We start from the raw sequence: 8,978 nt of genomic DNA, 5'->3' as shown, positions 1-8,978 counted from the left end.
CTCTGTCCTTGTGCTTCTCTTTTCTCTTTTGTTTTTTATACAATTAGGTTTCCCTTGTAGAGGTTTTTGATGAGAAATGGCAACAAGAAATTCTAGTTTAATTTTTCCTTGAATTAAACTATGAAATAAAATCGAATTCTATTCTCATAACAACTTGTAAATAGTTAATTAAGTTCAATTAACTTAATTAGCTTACGAATTTCGATTTGGAAGTCTTTCTGAAGTCATTTATCTGTTCTCACTAAAATTCAGGGGTCCAGTATGAGTTTAAATTGAGTTGGAAATTATATCACTCAGTTTACTTAGTTAAGTTCAGTTAAATTAGTTCTAAATTGTTTTTGGAACTAATAGAGGACTAACAGTTAGTTGGTGCACTAGTGCATCCACAAGTGCTACTCCAGTTAACTAAAGATTCCCTCATGCGAAACTCATGCATGTCAATTCGAAGAAATACCCAGTTGAGACTAGAGTGCAAGGACAATGTACTATTAGTGGTATTATTTAATGGAGTGTAAATATCAGGAATGCATAAGAGATTGATCCTATGTTTTGATTGCTCAATTTTGGAAGCATGAATTCCCTTTAAATACATGTTGTTCATCCTAGGAATTACGCTAGAGATTAGAGGCTTGGAGAGATGTAGAATTGGCTAAGTGTTGGTCAAGAGCTAGCTTGTGAGCTGAGAGAGTTGAGAATACTTGTGCGGAATTATTTTAGTGAGAACAAGCTTTGTACCTTCAGTCATATTTCTGATATATGAAATACAGATAGCGAGGTTTTGAGTAGTAGCTTTCCCCAGATACATATTGTGTTATGTGTCATTTGATTTATCTTCTTCTTGTTCATATTGTTTTCATCGATCTATTGGCTTCTGCTGGTTGAAATTAGAAGTAGATTCTTGCCCCGTGCTTTAGTAAATTGCATGAGCTTGACAATCTACAGATTTTTCTACATGGTATCGAAGCTAAGAACAATATAGTAGAGGAGATTTCAAAGTTTTGATTTTTTGGTTACAGGTGAAATTGGAATTTATATTACGTACTTCAGGATCGGCAGATAGCATTCTATGGTTTGTGGCTCGAGTATGCCTTGGAAGGAAACTCAAATTTTATAGCTTGGAGGGACAGAATGGAGGCTATACTAGAGGATAATGGCTTGAAGGAATTCTTTGATCAAGAAATTCCTAAGCCAAGAGCATTGGATGCACAAAATTTGGCCAAATGGAAGAAGAGTGTGGTGAAGGTGTGGCGGATAATCCTTGAGGGAGTTCGAGACCACATTGTCTCGAGTCTCCATGGCAAGGAAACTTCGTATGATATGTGGAAATCATTGATGAACTTGTATCAAAATAGAAGCGACCAAAGGAAATTGGCACTGAAGGACAAACTTTGAAAAATCAAAATGGAGAAAGGAGAGACAATTCCAAAACACTTGACCAAGTTCACTCAATGCTGTGATGAACTTGGAAGTGTTGGAATCAAGGTTTCCAAGGATGATATGGTTAGTCTTGCTCTTCTGGGACTCCCAAAGAGTTGGGATAGTTATCAGGACTCTGTCAATGGTCGGGAGCAGCTGCCAGATTGGGAATGACTATGGTCAGATTTGATGCAGGAGGAACACTAGGGATGGCTCTTTATCAAAGACTGATGATGAAGAGAATTATGCCTTAGCAATTAAGGCGAAGAATGGGAAAGGGAAAACTTCCCATTCCAAATCGGATTCTTATCATGGAGGTAAGAAGAAAGACATGACGAAAGTTAAGTGCTTTAGCTGGGCCATTTTGCTACAAATTGTCCACTTAAGACGTCCAAGAAGAAGTCCTTAGGAGGAGCAGTGGGTGAGGCTTTGGCTTCTCAATTCAAACTAGACTTTTCCCTCATTGCATGAATGGTGTCATCAATGATGGGAAGTGTATGGTACTTAGACAGTGGAGCTTCATTCCACATGACTGACGACAAAGAGTTATTCAGTGACCTAGAGGAGAAAGATCTCCAGATGCATATCGAGATGGGTGATGATGAGAGGTATAGTGTTACCGGATTGGGCATGATTACTTTTCAGAGGGAGCATGGGGCTCCACTCACCTTGAATAATTTTATGTATGTGCCCAGGCTGAAGAAAAACTTTGTATTTGTTTCCATGCTTGAGGATAGGGGCTATGATGTGATCTTCTCGAAAGGAAAGGTGTTCCTTCTACACATAGCCATGGGTCAGGTAAAGAAGATAGGGATTTGGGTGAAGAATCTCTATAAGCTAGAGCTAGAGGGGTGTGCTGCTTTGAGCACAAAAGTAGAAAGGGTGCAAAGTTGAGATGTTGGAGAGTTGTGGCATAGATGATTGGGCCACTTGCATCATGGGGCTTTGAAGATATTGCAGCAGATCTATACCGGTCTTCCCAAAGGTACACTTGAGCAAGTTGATACATACAAGGGGTGTACTTTGGGAAAATATACCAAGTATTCCTTTCACGATAGAGAGAGACAAGAAGAGGCTATTCTAGAGCGAGTCCATTTAGATGTGTGTGGACCATTCTCAATAGCGTCCAAAGTCCAAACATAGGTATTATGTTATATTTATTGATGACTATTCTTGTAAATGCTAGATATTTTTCATGCAGTAAAAAGGATCAAACTTTCACAAACTTTTGTGAGTTTAAAGCATTGGTGGAGAAATATTTGGGTAAGAAGGCTAAATCTCTACAGAGTGATAATGATGGTGAGTATGTCTCAAATGCATTTAAGAGCTTCTATGCAGTGGAAGGGATTAAACAGGAGTTGACGACACCCCATAACCCTCAGCAGAATGGGGTGGCCAAGAGGAAGAACAAAAGCATAGAAGGGGCAGCGAGGACAATGTTGCATGATCAAGGCCTACCATTTAACTTGTGGGCTAAGGCATGCAACACAATGGTTTATATCTAGAACCGTAGCCCACATCAGATACTTGAGATGAAGACACCAAAGGAGGCTTATTCCGGTAAGAGGCTAGATGTTGGTCACTTCAAGATATTTGAGTCATTAGTATATTTCCATGTGACCAAAGATGCACAAAATAATCTTGAGCCAACAGCAGAGTTGGGGATATTTGTGGGGTACACTAATACACCTCACAATTATCGGGTGTACTTTCCGACCAGTAGGATGACAGTGGTTCACAGGGATCTCAAATTCAATGAGGAGAAGGCCATGCGAGTTTCCCTTGATAGGAAGCTTGAGCTACATGCGGATGAGGATATTTTAGCTCCTAAGCTTGAGGAGCCTTAGATTGATGTGGAGAAGCCACATGAAGAGGATTCGGGAATGTAAGCATCCACTTAGGAATAGTCTTCCAGAGAGGGAAGAAAGTGCACCAAAGAGGCTGACAGATTGTTGGATGATGCACAGGAGAATGTAGGAGCAACCACTTCTTAGCGGAGGAAGAGGAGGTCACCTAAGAGGTACATTGGATACATGGCTCTTATGGGCGAATGTGTTGTGACAGATCCATATTCCTTTAAGGAAATAGTGCAACAGCCGGTTTGGGTTGATTCCATGGTGGAGGAGTATGACTCCATAGTTTGTAACAGTGTTTCGGATGTGGTCCCAAGACTAGAGGACAAGTGAATGGTGAGCTCCCATTGGATTTACAAGGTAAAGCAAGTTGTAGATGATAGTGTGGAGAATCATAAGGCTAGATTTGTGGCCCATGGATTTTCACAGGTAGAGAGGATTAACTATGATGAGACCTTTGCTCCTGTTGCAAGGTACTCATCAATCATATCTATATTGGCACTATCATCATGGATGGGTTGGAAGATACATCAGATGGATGTGAAGACAACCTTCCTTAATGAAATGATTGAGGAAGAGGTGTACATAGAGTAGCTTGAAGGTTTTGATATCTTTGGCCATCAATCACATGTGTGCCGACTTAAGAGAGTGTTGTATGCGCTAAAGCAAGCACCCCATGCTTGGTACACTAGGATAGATATCTACTTCACTAGGTTGGGCTTCACGAAGAGTGAAGCGGATGCTAACCTATACCACATAGTAGTGGAAGGTAAATTGTTGATCATTGTACTTTATGTTGATGATCTCATATTGACATGTGATGATCAGTTGATAAAGTCTTTCAAGGAGGACCTTGAAAGAGAGTTTGAGATGAAGGACATGGGGCTCATGAATTACTTTCTTGGCATGGAGGTATGGCAGGGATATGGGGAGTTTTTTATGTCTCAGGGCAAGTATTCCAATGAGATACCCAGGAGATTTCGCATGGACAGCAAAAAACCCATGAAGACTCCTCTAGCAGGTAACTGGAGGAAGGAGGATGCTACTTCAGGAGAAGTAGTGGAAGCTACTGTTTATAGGCAGCTTGTGGGTTCACTCATGTACTTGGTGAAAACATGACCGGATATGTGCTATGCATTTAACCACCTTAGTCAAGCGATGGTTAGGCCTACCAAATTGTATTGGAAGGCAAAAATCATGTATTGAGATACCTCAGGGGCACTTCTCAGTATGGATTATAGTACAAATGGACAGAGCTAGTGAAGCTTCAAGGCTTCACAGATGCAGATTGGGTAGGGAGTCCATCCGACCAGAAAACCACATCAGGAGGGGTCTTCAGTATTGGGTCAGAAGAAGTTTCTTGTTATAGTAGGAAACAAAGATCGGTTGCACTCAGTTCGGCAGAGGCAGAGTACATGGTTGCGAGTCAAGAAACATGTGAGGCCATTTGGATGAGGAAAATCCTGCTTGGTTTGTTTGGTCAGCAGATGGATCCAACTGTGATTTACAACAATAACCAGAGCTGCATCAAACTCTCTGAAAATCTAGTTTTTCATGATCGGTCCAAGCATATCGATATCTGATATCATCATCTCAAAGATTGTGTATTGAGGCATATTATGTTGTTAGAGTACATTCCCATAGAGGAGAAAGATTATAAAATTTTGAGAAAGCAATTGTCAAGATGTAAATTCAAGTTTCACAGAGACAAGATTGGGGTAGCTGATAGTCCCTTTCTTGTTGTGAGGGAGTGTTGAGAAATTGTTCTAGTTTAATTTGTCCTTTAATTAAACTGTGAATTAAAATTGGATTCTATTCTCATAGGAACTTGTAAATATTTAATTAAGTTTAATTAACTTAATTAGCTTATGAATTTCGAGTTGGAAGTCTTTCTGAAGTCATGTATATGTTCTGCCTAAAATTTAGGGGTCCAGTATGAGTTTAAATTGAGTTGGAAATTATATCTCAGTTTACTGAGTTAAGTTTAGTTAAATTAGTTCTAAATTGTTTTTGGAACTAATAGAGGACTAACAGTCAGTTGGTGCACTAGTGCATCCACTAGTGCTACTCCAGTTAACTGAAGATTCCCTCATGAGAAACTCATGCATGTCAGTTTAGAGAAAGACCCAGTTGAGAATAGAGTTCGAGGACAGTATACTATTAGTGGTATTATTTACTAGAGTGTAAATATCATGCATGTATAAGAGATTGATCCTATGTTTGAATTGCGTAGTTTTGGAAGCATGAATTCCCTCTAAATGCATGCTATTCATCCTAGGAATTATGGAAGATATTAGAGGCTTGGAGAGCTACAAAATTGGCTAAGTGTTGGCCAAGAGCTAGCTTGTGAGATGAGAGAGTTGAGCATACTTGTGCGGAATTATTTAAGTGAGAAAAAGCTTTGTATCTTCACTCATATTTCTGATATATGAAATACAGATAGTGGGGTTTTGAGTAGTGGATTACCCCAGATACATCTTGTGTTATGTGCCATTAACTTATCTTCTTCTTGTTCATGTTGTTTTCATCGATCTATTGGCTTTTGTTGGTTGAAAGTAGAAGTAGATTCTTGTCCTGTGCTTTAGTACATTACATGAGCTTGTGAATCTACAACATGGTTGCATTGGTCATATTTTCTTTTAGTATTTCAAAGGCTTCTTGGCAGTTTCTTTTCCAACAAAAATCTGAATCTTTAGTCAGCAGACCAAATAAGGGCAAAGCGAGTTTGCTAAAATATTTAATTAACCTTCTATAATACCAAACTAATCCAAGGAAACTCCTGACATATCTTTGATTTTGAGGGATAGGGACCCTTTTCATGATGGAAATCTTGTTTGGGTCAACTTGTATTCCCTTCTTAGATATATAATGGTCAAGGAGACTCCCTACATTCATAAAAAAATCACATTTCTCAGGGATCAATGATAGATTCATTTCAATATATTTAGTCAAGACTTTGCACATATTGGAGAGAGCTTCATGGAAGTCACATCCATAAGGAGTGAAATCATCCATGTATATCTCAATAGTGTCATGAACAAGTTCAACAAAAATACTCAGAACTACCCTCTGAAAAGTAGTAGGGGCATTGCACAAACCAAATGGAAGAACTCTATAGGAAAAGGTGCCCCAAGGACATGTAAATGTGGTCTTATCTTGGTCTTTAGGGCTGATATGGATTTGGTTGTATCCACTAAATCCATCCAAGTTGGAGAAGAATTTCCTTCCTGCAAGGCTATCTAGGACTTGTTAAATGAAGGAAAAAGGAAAATGGTCCTTATTTGTAGCCTTGTTAAGTTCCCGGTAATCAACAAAAATTCCCCACTTCCCATTCTTCTTGGGAACTAAAACAAGAGGTGACACCCACCCACTATCTGAAATGGGGTATATGAACCCTGCATCCAATAGCTTTTGCAATTCTTCTTTCTTAATGTCCTTAAGAGATGGATTCATCCTTTTATGGGGTTGGCACACATGCTTGCATCCCCCTTTGATGTAAATATGATGAGTACAAACTAAGGGATGCACACATTTTATTTCCTTATAATCCCAAGCAAAAGCATCAGAGTGTTGTCTCAGTACATTGCACAATTGTTATTCCTATTTGGCTGAGAGAGGGGTTGATATTTAAAGTTTTGGATGGTCCAAACTCTACAATATTGACATGTTCTGGACTTGAGTCAACATAGCACAAGTCAGTCTAAGGACTACTCCCATATTATTTCATAAACTCATCAATTGGTATGGGAGTTGGAGGCTGATTTTGAAGGATATGGCCAATAATTTCATACTCATCAAGTTGTCTCCCTCCTATAATAGTTTCTAGATTGTAGAATGGGTAGGGGGTTTTATGATACAATTCATCCTCTTCCCCATCCTTTAACCATATGGGTAAATCGTGTTCAATAGAAGGTTGAGAAGGAGGATACAACAAAAGTTGTTTGGAGAAATGTCCATTCTTCATAATCATGTTCCCATCTCTACAACTAATGTAGGCACCAGCAATGGCCAACCAAAGTCTTCCTAAGATGAGAGGATAGCCATTATGCTTTTTTCTAGGCTGGAGGACAAAGAAATCAGTAGGGTAATCCTAGGAGTCAATGGAGACTATGACATCCTCAATAATTCCCTCAGGAGCTAATGTGGATTTGTCTGCAAGCTACAACAATGTGGTGGTCTTTCTCAAAGCGCATTGGAGATTGAGCTTCAACATGGTTTCCCTAGTCATCACATTTATTGCAGCCCCAAGATTAGTCAGGTTATTAGGGACCATAATGTCATCAATGTGCACATCCATTACTAGGCTACAAGGGTCTAGGTATTTTTGGGATATCACCCTCCCAAGCATCAGATCATATAGTTTTCCAACAACATTAATGGTTGGAGTATCTCTTCCTCTTCTCCCAGGCATTGTGAAACATTTTTCTTTAATAAGTCTGTTATAGACGGGAACATCTTTAATGGCCTGGCGAATGGGTATCTTGACACACAAATTCTTCAATTCTCCCAAAAGTTCAACCTCTTATGGGGTGTGCTAGTTAGGGTAGATAAACCTTTTAGGATAGGGAGGTGCATTGAATTGAGGGGCACTCTCTCCCTTCTCTTCTTCAAGATATTTAGGTGGAGAAGGTGGGTGATTATCTGGGAGAACCATCCTGGACCGAAGGTTGAGTTCTTGGATTTCCACACCATAAGAAGGATAGAATGTTTCCCCACTATAGATCTGTTGTGCCTACATATTTTTTGGGTTCAAATTAGGTTGAGCATGCATTTGAGGTGGGTTAGGTGGAGTAGGATGAGTCAATTGTGGGTGAGGTTGGGGTGGAGGTAGTAAAGCAGGAGGTTGGTTTATTTGAGGCCTCCACCCTTGTGAGGGGTTGCCCCATTGGGAAGATTGGGGTTGACATGGCTGAAAAGGATGGTTGATAGGCTAAGGAGGATATGGAGGAGCATAAGGCCAAGGAGGATGTGTGGACCATGATGGATGAGTGGAAGGGTACTGTTGTAGTGGCTACAACCACCCTCCAAAATTTTTCCTTAGCTTTGTTTTGGAGCCTCCCTACCAACCATCCTAGTAGGATGTCTTGCATTGTCAAGTACATAAGCTTCATTGGTTTTTTAGTAGCTTGCTAGCCTATGCATGATTCTTTACTTCACTCCCCTCATAGGCTGCCTCTCTGGACTTGGTCCAGCTGCTGGCTGAGAAACTCCCTCAGAAAATTGCGCAATTTTGGAGGGGAACCAACCTTCCCTCCAGAAATTGCACAAATATGAATGGAAGCTTGCTGGGCTCATAAATTACACAATCCTGTCAAATAGCCTTCCTCTGGAAAATTGCACAATCTGGCCTAGCAGTGCAGCTCAGCCCAGAATTTGCGCAGTTTTGGGCAGCAATCAACTACTCCTCCCAGAAATTGCACAAAAATCCCTCTCAGTCAAGCAAGCTGTTGCCTGTGCCTTCAGGTTGATTGGTTCCACTCGGGACTGAGAAAACTTGACTTGCATGCATGGGCTACTTTTTCCCAAAATAGAAAAAGGAAACATGCAAAAATCATCCCTAGATTTTAGGGATCTATTTTTAGCAGCTCGAGGTTACATGCAAAGATCATTTTAGAAACTTTCCTCCGAGTGTCGCTTTTTCCTAGATTTGTGGCATGCATGTCATGAGCCTCAAAATTATTTATTCGACACTTCAGATCTCATTCTTTA

This window comes from Pinus tabuliformis, chromosome 8 (genome assembly GCF_031772625.1).
Source record: "Pinus tabuliformis cultivar Carrire ecotype Pingquan chromosome 8, CPIR1, whole genome shotgun sequence".
NCBI lineage: Eukaryota > Viridiplantae > Streptophyta > Pinopsida > Pinales > Pinaceae > Pinus > Pinus tabuliformis.
This window is presented reverse-complemented; position numbering follows the sequence as displayed.